This window comes from Mustela nivalis (assembly GCF_964662115.1).
Source record: "Mustela nivalis genome assembly, chromosome: 18".
NCBI lineage: Eukaryota > Metazoa > Chordata > Mammalia > Carnivora > Mustelidae > Mustela > Mustela nivalis.
Genome location: NC_139037.1, coordinates 49,857,618 through 49,868,495, shown reverse-complemented (window position 1 = coordinate 49,868,495; position 10,878 = coordinate 49,857,618). Strand labels below are relative to the sequence as shown.

The following is a 10,878-nucleotide window of genomic DNA, read 5'->3' as shown; positions in this document are numbered from 1 at the left end:
CGAGGGGGAACAAATTCACCATTCCGTGTGGCAGAGCTGTGGGCATGCATCCCGGGTGCCCCGAGGGATCTGGAGGAAAGCCTGCAGCTCACCCTCGCTGCTCTGTCTGCTGTCAACATTGAGGGGGAGCATGGTTCAGGTGCATGACATGTCTGGGCTGCTCCCTATCCAGGACTCGTCCCCCGTGACCTCTGGTGCTTTCCCTCCTGCATTGTTGGACATCCTGGTCTTGCCCCTCCTTCCTGATCCCTGTGAGTTGAGGGTTCATAACACAAGGCAGGACTGGTTCATAACTTTCTAGAGCGACAGCTCTGGTCCAGCTTCGTGGGATACATTTTCCTTCACTTTCCATTTCCACCTTCCCTGATGTCCACTATCGCCCTCCATTCCTCAGCCGAAAACACAGACTCTGTTTTCATAAGTGAATAAGTGGGTGAAAATCAGGTCCGCTTTGGAACAGATGAATCCAAATCATTCCCTGAACCCTCTCTGGACTCACAGAGCATTTCTGTCCTCATGCGGCGACACTTGGTGGAATCTTCCAGAACCACCATCAGTTCAAGTGAGCTCAGGGGTGTTTGAGGTGTAGCCAGGTGGGAGCTGCTACACTGACTCCAAGGAATGAATGGGTTTTCCTTTTTAATTTTTTTAGTTGTGATTTGAGTGCCTTAGAGTTTCATTCTGTGAGACACCTGCCTTGGGCTCAGGTCATGATCCCAGGGTCAGGATGGAGTCTTGTGTTGCAGCATGCCTGCTCAGTGGGGAATCTGCTTCTCCCTCTGTCTCTCCTTCCCATTTGTGTGTGCTCTCTGTCTCTCTTTTTCTGACACTCTCTCAAAAATAAACAAATAAAATGTTAAAAATAAATAAGTAAATGAATGTATGAATGAAGATAAATTTGTGTGTAACCGTCCCTCAGAACAAGGCACAGACCAAACATGCTTGATTGAGGACCAGCAGGGGTCCCTGGGGAGAGGATGATACACGTCCTTGCAGTGGAGCAGCTGGGGTCTCGTGCCTGCTCAGGGCGGTTCTTGTTATCTCCCCTTCTCCAGAGATCACCTGTAGTTAATTAGATGATTCCTTCAAATGCCTTTACTCAACCACTAACCCCATCCTGCTTGGTCAGGCATATCTGGTTTATCTATAATCTGCCTCCTCCTTTGTTGATTGCTATCTCGTATCTAATGAATACGGGACTGAGGAGTTGTTCTGGGCTGCAGTCTCCACACCTGCTGACCCTGCTCCCGATCTTGGAAACTGACTTGTTTGTGCTTCATTCTCCCCCGAGTGCCGTTGGGAAGTGGCAGTTGTGATTGTGGCTTCTCCTGTTTCTTTGCATGTTTATGTAAGGTAAGTTATGAAATACTTCATAATTGTATACATTTGAGCAAGCATTTAGCGTAAAAATTGATTTTGTGCACTCACCACATCTAATGAATAGATTTGTAAATCTGATAATCTTATGCAGATTTTTATTTTGTCACCACACAGTACATCATTAGTTTCTAATGCAGTGTTCCATGATTCACTGTTTGTGTACAACACCCAGTGCTCCCTGCAACACGTGCCCTCCTGAATACCCATCACCGGGCTTACCCAACCCCACCTTCCCCTCTAAAACCCTCAGTTTATTTCTCAGAGTCCTCATGGTTCATCCCTCCTCCGATTTACTCCCTTCATTTTCCCCTTCCTTCTCTTGATGTCCTCCATGCTATTCCTTACGTTCCACATAAGAGTGAAACCATGTGATCATGGACTTTCTCTGCTTGACTTTTTTCACTCAGCATAATCTCCTCCAGTCCCGTCCATGTCGATACAAAAGTTGGGTATTCATCCTTTCTGATGGCTGAGTGATATTCCATTGTATATATGGACCACATCTTCTTTTATTTTTTTAAATTTTTTATTTATTTTCGGCATAGCAGTATTCATTATTTTTCACCACACCCAGTGCTCCATGCAATCCGTGCCCTCTATAATACCCACCACCTGGTACCCCAACCTCCCACCCACCCGTCAATTCAAACCCCTCAGATTGCTTTTCAGAGTCCATAGTCTCTCATGGTTCACCTCCCCCTCCAACTTCCCCCAACTCCCTTCTCCTCTCTAACTCCCCATGTCCTCCACATCTTCTTTTAATAGTGACTCTGAATTACATGGGCTTAATGTTCCAATCAAAAGACACAGGGTATCAGATTGAATAAAAAAGTAAGAGCCATCCACATGCTGTCTAGAAGAGACCAGCAGAGTTTCACTGACTTGTGGAGCATAAAGAATAACATGGAAGACATTAGGAGTAGAAAAAAGGAAAAGGGAATTGAGGGAAATTGGAGGAGGGGACGAACGATGAGAGACTGTAGACTCTGAGAAACAAATTGAGCATTTTGTAGGGGGCAAGGGAGAGCCTGGTGGTGGGTTTTAAGGAGGGCAGGTATTGCATGAAGCAATGGGTTTGGTGAAAAAATAATGAATACTGTTTTTCTGAAAATAAATAAATTAATCGAAAAAAAAGAAAATAATAAGTAAGTAAGTAAGTAAGTAAGTAAATAAAATCTTGTTTGATTTCTCAGATCAAAAAAAAAAAAAAGAAAAGAAAAAGTTAGACAACATTGCCTCATTCCAAGTACAGGAGAGGACCCAAGGATAAGGAGCTGGGAACACGCCTGCTGGGGGGCTCTCCTCCTCCCTCACAGAGTTGAAGCCCAAGGCTACATGAAGTCCCTGTCTCCTTGTGCTTGAGGATGTGGGCCCTTTCGACCCTTTTACCTTTGTCCTTTCAAGCTCCCTTGGGTGAGTAATGAATCCCTCATTCATGATTCTGTATAAGTGCATGTTCCAAATCTCTCTGCTTTTTTCTTCTGCTTAAACGTCAGCTCCTGTCAACTTCCTTTGCTTTATCAGGAGATATGGAGACACAGATCTCAAGGACACATCCATGCATACCAGCAGGCTGCTGCTCTACCTGTATCTCTTTACAACACCTGAACACTGGCCCCTGGGACTGTTGCCTCACACATTCCTCACTGCTCTCTTTCCAGACTCATGGTATCCACCATCCCCCTGTTCCCCTGGTATCTGCATGTTCTCATTTCAGCCTGTCTGGCATCAGACAAAGCATCCTCAGTGTTGTCTTCCAATTTCGTGTTCTGCCTTTCAGCTGCATCTTCTCACAGATGGAATGATCAGTCACAGTAAGTTTTTGTTTTTCTCTTTTACCTCCAGGGAATTGAATTAACTCACTTCCTGATTTCCATCTTCTTTCCATAATATAACTTCATTATTTCTACAAACACTCAATGTGCTCCATTTTTCAGTAGTTCACATTTTTAAAATTAATTTATTTTTTTTCAGCGTAACAGTATTCATTGTTTTTTCACCTCACCCAGTGCTCCATGCAATACGTGCTCTCTAATACCCACCCCCTGGTTCCCCCAACCTCCCATTCCCCATCCATTCAAAACCCTCAGATTGTTTTTAGGAGTCCATAGTCTCTCATGGTTCACCTCCCCTTCCAATTTCCCTAAAGTCCCTTCTCCTCTCCATCTCCCCTTGTCCTCCATGCTATGTTCCACAAATAAGTGAAACCATATGATAATTGGCTCTCTCTGCTTGACTTATTTCACTTAGCATAATCTCTTCCAGTCCCGTCCATGTTGCTACAAATGTTGGGTATTCATCCTTGCTGATGGAGGCATAATACTCCATAGTATATATGGACCACATCTTCCTTATCCATTTGTCCGTTGAAGGGCATCTTGGTTCTTTCCAGTTTTGGCAACCGTCGCCTTTGCCGCTATGAACTCTGTGGTACAGTTGGCCCTTCTTTTCACTCCATCTGTATCTTTGGGGTCAATACCCAGTAGTGCAATTGCAGGGTCATAGGGAAGCTCTCTTTTTAATTTCTTGAGGAATCTCCACACTGTTCTCCAAAGTGGCTGCACCAACTTGCATTCCCACCAACAGTGGAAGAAGTTTCCCCTTTCTCCAATCCCCTCCAACACATGTTGTTTCCTGTCTTGCTAATTTTGGCCATTCCAACCGCTGTAAGGTGGTATATCAATGTGGTTTTAATTTGAATCTCCCTGATGGCTAGTGGTGATGAACATTTTTTCATGCGTCTAATAGCCATTTGTATGTCTTGATTGGAGAGTGTCTGCCCATATCTTCAGCCCATTTTTTGATATGCTTGTCTTTTTTGTGTGTGTTGAGTTTGAAGAGTTCATTATAGATCCTGGATATCAACCTTTTTCTGTATTCTCATTTACAAATATCTTCTCCCATTCCGTGGGTTGCCTCTTTGTTTTCTTGACTGTTTCCTTTGCTGTGCAGAAGCTTTTGATCTTGACGAAGACACAAAAGTTTGTTTTCGCTTTTGTTTCCTCTGCCTTTGGAGACATATCTTGAAAGAAGTTGCTGTGGCTGATATCGAAGAGGTCCTTGCCTATATTCTCCCCTAGGGTTCTGATGGCTTCCTGTCTCATGTTGAGTTCTTTTATCCATTTCGAGTTTATCTTTGTGTATGGTGTAGTTCACATTTTTAACATAAAACGAATTTCCTATATTCCTGCCATTTCATATCCTGGACTATGATTGATGAGTCTGCACCCAATGTTCCTGAGCCCTCCTTATCACATTGGGGTCCCTCTCTGATGTCCATTCCTGTTGAACACTCACCTTCTACACCCCTGAGTTCCAGAGACAACTGCTTCCAGGGCTGACCTGAAGCTCAGGACTGTAAGGGGTGGGTGGTGACAGCCCCACTGACCTCTGGCATCCACTTGTCCCAACTTAGCATCTGAGCAGGGATGTGTCTGGCAGGGATGACTGCCATGGAACCCACACGCTCACACGTGGACAGTTGCCTGTGCGAGTTTCCACCCACATGCGCACGCACACACACACACACACACACACACACACACACACACACACAGGGGATATGGCTCACTGCTATTGTCTGGACTGAATTATTGGGCATAGACATGCCAGGACCCACCCCACACAAGGAAGAAGGGTCACACTGCTTGCACAGTCAGTGAGACACTGGATGCCCTTCCTGCCTGTGATAATGTGGATGCCTGTTCTGGTCACACAGAGGCAGAGATCAAATTTGATGACCCCCCAACTTGACCCTAGACACTGGCAGTCACTCAGCTTTCACTTCTTTTTCTGTTGTGGTCCGTGTCAATTTCAGAAAATTTTCTTTCTCATTTTCTGCAAATACCTGTTTCTACTAATTTCAGAAACATTGTAAATAGCATTTCTCAGTGTTAAGAATACACGGGGTCTCTCAAGGATGTGGAGAACCAACTGCAAGCTGACAGGGTCCTTGCAGTCTCAGGAGCATTGCCAACGGCTAGCTCTCTCAATCCCTGCAGTTCATTCACTACTTTATTGGGATCACATTAGCTCTCACAGTCATGCTGACACAGACCTTGAGCTCCTCTGTAAATATGCTTTAGAAAAGTCTCTTGTTTGGAAGCAAGGCGGTCACCTGGCACTTGTGGTCCTCCAACCTCAATTTCCCTAATAAACATTCTTGTTATTGAAGTATGAAATGAAGTCTCTTAGGCATTATGGGGCTCTACTAGGTCATCAGCCTGTGGAGAACTCCTGATCACAGCTTTCTCTCTCCTGTTTTTCTTAATTCCCACTGTTTTCTCTCAGTCTTCCCTGGGATTTCTCACGATGATCAATGGTCTAACCTGACTGTGGGGTCTAACACATGGACCTCTTTGGTCTTAACCACACCCCTCTTAATCAGGTCAGGAATGTAACAAAATTCATCCCATGCACAATCTAGGTCCCACTGACCTCACAACCACTCTGAGGAGTAGAGTGAGGATAGCATGCTACAGACCAGGCCACTGTGCTCACAGTCACTTGGGCTGTGGACACAGGAGTAGTAATGACATGAGAATCAGCTTTGTCTCTCATATCAGAGCACTCACCCAAGTATTGTTTCCTATAGCTTACAGGCAAGACCCCAGGGTGAGGAGGATGTCTCTGCCCCTGGAACAAGGGGGCAAGAAAGAGCCAGGAGGGACTCAAAGAGGCATTTCCGCATGAATGGGGTGTGGACCATGTCACAGGAAAACACAGAAGTCCTTGGAGGCTGTGACAGAAAGACAGCCCACACTCCAGGGCCAAGAGACAGTCTGTGTTCCCTTCCCTTTTTGCGTCTATATCTCCTCTGGCTCATTGCCACTGATATCTCAACTTGAGCCATTCAGAGATACCACACGAGCGTCTGAGCTGACATGAGCTCCCCAGCATGGCAGGAACCCATGTCCTCTGCAGCAGCTCTGGTTCTGGGGATCCGTCCATGGTGAGGACCAGGGTTGTGGGGATGAAGGAGACCCATGGGGGAGGCTCTGGGAAGGAAGGACCTTCCCTGGTCTCCTCACTTGATTGGGCATCACAGGGAGCCCCAGTGTGCCCCTGCTGCACCGTCATGGACACCGGAGCCTGGCTAGGACCCTGGGCAGGGGTTGTTCACCTTCCTATTGTCATATCCTGTGTACATGACAACCCCATGACAGGACACCTACCTTTGAGAACCACACCTTGTATGTCTGCATGTCCTGTGGGCACCGTGGTCTCACCCTCTGGCACAGTCGTCTCACCCTCTGTACAGCCAGAGTGAGAGAGATGAGACACCATGACCCCCACCATCATGGCCTTGCTCTGTCTCGGTGAGATCTGAGGAGGGAAAGGGAGGCCTTAGTTTGGGAGCTAGCCACCCCAGAGTCAAGCCCTGGTCTGTCAGAGACCCCAGGCTCAGGAGGCTCATGGGGAGAAAGGGTTCTGCTAGGATTCGGGCAAACCTCTCACATGGCCTGTCTTCCAAGGCTGAGTGAAGACCCTAGGATGCAAGCACAGGCAGGTGAGTCTGTCCCCAAAGGTCCCTGTCCCACCTCCTCACTAGGGACAGGGGTCACCCAGCAGGCTGCTGGGCATGTAGAACAGCAGTTCTGGGCAGACCCAGGGGCACTTCTTGGGGTTTGGCATTGAGCTGGTACCTGGGGATGGGGAAGGTCTGTGTCCCAGCCTCTGTTTCCTTCCAGGGACCCTCCCCAAACCCACCATCTGGGCTAGCCCAGCTCTGTGATGCCCTGGGGGACACCTGTGACCATCTGGCGACAGGGGAGCTTGGAGGCCCAGGAGTACCACCTGCATAAAGAGGGGGACTCATGGAATTGGGAGCCACGGAAGCCACTGGAGTCCGGGTACAAGGCCAGCTTCTCCATCACATACATGACAGATGTATATGCAGGAAGATACCAGTGTGACTATGAACGCCCCAATGACTGATCAGAATACAGTGACCCCCTGGAGCTGGTGGTGACAGGTGTGAGCCCACTCAGGGTCCCAGCCCCAGACTCTGCCCTCAGGAAGGGGGTGGGCTCTCAGGTGTCTCCCTCTTACAGACCAGCCTGCGGATACCTTGGGGTTCTGAGCCTGATTTAACACCACCCCATCCTCCTCTCCTAGGATCCCAGGGCCAACCCAGCCTCTCAGCCCTGCCCAGCCCTGTTGTGACCTCAGGAGGGAACGTGACCCTCCAGTGTGCCTCACGGATGTGATTCCACAGATTTGTCCTGATGAAGGAAGGAGAGTGCCATCCCTCCTGGATCCTGTACTCCTAACCAGCCCCCCATGGGGGTACCCAGGCCCTGTTCCCTGTTGGACCTGTGACCCCTAGCCTCAGGTGGACGGTCAGATGCTATGGCTATTTTAGCAACACCCCCCAGGTGTGGTCGGACCCCAGTGACCCCCTGGAGCTGCTGGTCTCAGGTGAGAAAGCCTGACTGTTGCCCCATCTGTGTTTTGAGGCATCTGACAGTTAACAGGGACTCTTCTCTCACGGCCCAGAGCCCTCATCTGGGGCACAGTCTGTCTCTGCATCTTCTTCTGGAGCTGATGGTCCTTCCAGATTGCCCTTATTACCTGAATTCCCCTGGCCATTGTCCTCTTTCCCCTCCCCCTACAATGTCACCGTCATTTTGTGAAAGGACCCATGCCCCAGGACAGGGTGGGAGAGGGGACCACAGGGACTCACAGGTCAGAGTCACGGAGGGTGATGTACAGTGAGACCCGGGTGTCAGGACGGGTGAAGGGAAGTGTGGGGAAAAGCAGCCCCTGCCATCCTCTGCTGGTCTCTCTCAGGTGTGTCAAGGAGCCCTCCCTCCTGACCCAGCATGGCTCTGTAATGGCCTCTGGACAGAGCCTGACCCTCCAGTGTCACTCTGATCTTAGCTACGACAGGTTCGCACTGTCCAAAGAGGGGGCACCTGACCCTCTCCAGGGGCTTTCCAAGGAGTCCCAGGCTGGGTTGTCTGGGGAAGACTTCCCCCTGGACCCTGTGAGACCGTTCCATGGGGGCTGGTACACGTGCTTCGGTGGACACACCCTGTCCTCCGAGTCGTGAACCCCCAGTGACCCCTGGACATCCTGCTCATGTGAGGGTTTACGGCATTAGTCAGGACCCAGATGCTCTACAGGTCCTGCAGGGGAGCCCCAGGTGGTGGTGGCTGGGATGAGAGGTCGGGGCTTCCGGGGGGAGGGAGAGACAGAGAGGGACAGGGGATGGGAAGGGACAGACTCGGAGGACACAGACTCAGTTCAGAACCAGAGCTGGACAGCCCCTCACCCGCCCTTTCTCTCCCTAGGACAGCTGCCCTACAGACCCTCCCTCTCAGTGCAGCCGCGATGCATGGTGGCCCTAGGAGGGAATGTGAACCTGCTGTGTCAGTCATGGAGCTCTGTGGACACTTTCCTTCTGTCCAAGGAGGGGGGAGTCGATCCTCCGCTGTGCCTTAGATCACAGTACCGAGCTGGGCAGCACCGGGCTGAATTCCCCATGAGTCCTGTGACCTCAGACCACGGGGGACCTACAGGTGCTACAGCTCTGCCAGCACCTCCCCCTACCTGTTGTCACAGCCTAGTGACCCCCTGGAGCTCCTGGTCTCAGGTGAGAGTCGCTGACTCTGTCCCCTCTGTGTCCCAACATTGTCTTCAGGACCCTGTGTCCATGAGGGCTCTGGTCTAGGATGGAAGTGAGGGGCCCCAAGGGAATGTCAGCAGAGGGGTCTACCCCTTCACAGTGCAGGAGGGAAACAGGGTCTTCCCACCCTTGCCTAACCCTCGCCCACAGCACCAGAATTGTCCTGGTGGAGGAGGGCCTTTGGGTCCACAGGGCACATGAGGAGGAAGAGTGTGTGCAGCGATAAGGTGTCAGGGGAAGCTCCAGCCTCTCCCCCGCCCAGCCCCACACTCCTGTCTTTTCCTCAGGACCCTCTATGGGTCCCGGCCCCATAACCACAGGGCCAGGCTCAGCTGACTATGAGTCACAGGGGCTGCTGTCCAGTGGCTTTTCTTCTAGGCTTCCAGAGATGCCAGGGAGACCTCGGGACTCCAGGGGCTCTGAGGCTGTTGGAGGGGCCTGGGGTGGTCATGGCAGAGGGAGGTGGAGGGGCCCAGTAGGGGAAGAGAAGTCAAGTACAGTGGGGAGTCCTGCAGGCCTTGCACCTCACCCTTGCTGACCTCAAGAGGCTCTGAGGATGAATGATGGTCTCTGTCAGCCTTAGTGGGTGGGTCCATGGGGAGTGGAGGCTGAGCTGCCCCTTCAGGTCAAGGGCCTCCGGAGGTGCTGGCTGGCACATGCCCCTCCCCTGTGTGGACCTCAGTTTCCCCAAGTGTAAAGGAGAGAGTCGTGGACAGAGTAGATTTCCCATCAGACCATGACTCTGATCCTGGGAGAGGAGGGCTCACGGTGAAGACCCCCAGGTAGTGATCTATGGGTCCTTTTGCAACAATGACAGTGACATTGTAGGGGGAGGGGAGGGAGGACAATGACCAGGGGCATTCAGGTAATAAGAAGGGAGGATAAGGCCGGGGGCATTCAGTTAATAATTACTGAATCAATAATAATTCAGTAAATAAGGTCCCTGAAAGGACCATCAGCTCCAGAAGAAGATGCAGAGACAGGCTGTGCCCCAGGAAACCCACAGTTGGGCTCCAGTTCCAGCCCTGCCGCCTCCATGCTGGGCGACCTGAGACACATGAATGACCTCTCTTTGTCTCAATTTTCTGTCTGTGGGGTGGGCAGAGGGGCAGCAGTTTTCTGCTGGGTGATCGTTGCTGGGGTCAGAACTGAGTGCACAGAGCCCAGCATGTTCCTGGCACACAGTAGGCGCTCAGTTAAATGGCATCACTGGCTCATTCATGGTGTAGCTCCTGCCCAAGGTCCCCACTGGTACCTGTACATCCTCATTGTGGCCCCAATGGCCTTCATCCTGCTGCTCGGCCTCCTCATCTGCCTCCGTGTTCGACACTGGCATCAGAGCAAAGGCAGGAAGTTGCGTGAGAAGGGAAGGGCATGACGGGCTCCAGGGGTGGTGGCTCTCCCATTGGCCGAACAAGGATGGGCTCAGGGCAGCGGCCAGAGGGAAACCAGAGTGGTGGGAAAGGCCAGCATGGGAGGACACTTGTGCAGAATCTCAACCCAGATAACCTAAAAAGAAACCCCGAGGTCGGTCGTCACGTGCCAATTGAAGGTTTTCCCCTCTTTTGATCTGGAGATATGGAGAATCACCCAGACAGTAGTGTCAAGGGCACCTTTCCCTGGAATCAAAAGGGGGGGGGTCGTACCCTCCCAGCCGAGAGGAACACGGATTCCCAACGTCCTGCAGGGGCTGCAGACCCAGAGCCCAAGGACAGAGGCCTGCACGACAGGTAACTCCTGCCCGCAGTCCCCCAGACTCCCACCCACCTGCCCCTGCTATGCCTCCTAACACACTGTCTCCTCCCCAGATCCAGCCCAGCTGCTGCCATCCAGGAGGAGAGCCTGTGTGAGATGAAGGGGGATGCCTT

At 50.9% G+C, this 10,878-nt stretch overlaps 1 pseudogene across 1 annotated transcript; it reads left to right on the top strand.

Annotated features, from left to right (window-relative positions):
• Positions 1-6,664: 6,664 nt before the first annotated feature.
• Positions 6,665-10,388, top strand: LOC309853301 (leukocyte immunoglobulin-like receptor subfamily B member 3; annotated as a pseudogene). Its single transcript has 6 exons — positions 6,665-6,698; positions 7,071-7,354; positions 7,498-7,800; positions 8,173-8,405; positions 8,676-8,977; positions 10,252-10,388. The product of its transcript is annotated as a leukocyte immunoglobulin-like receptor subfamily B member 3 (transcript).
• The last annotated feature ends 490 nt before the right edge of the window (positions 10,389-10,878 follow it).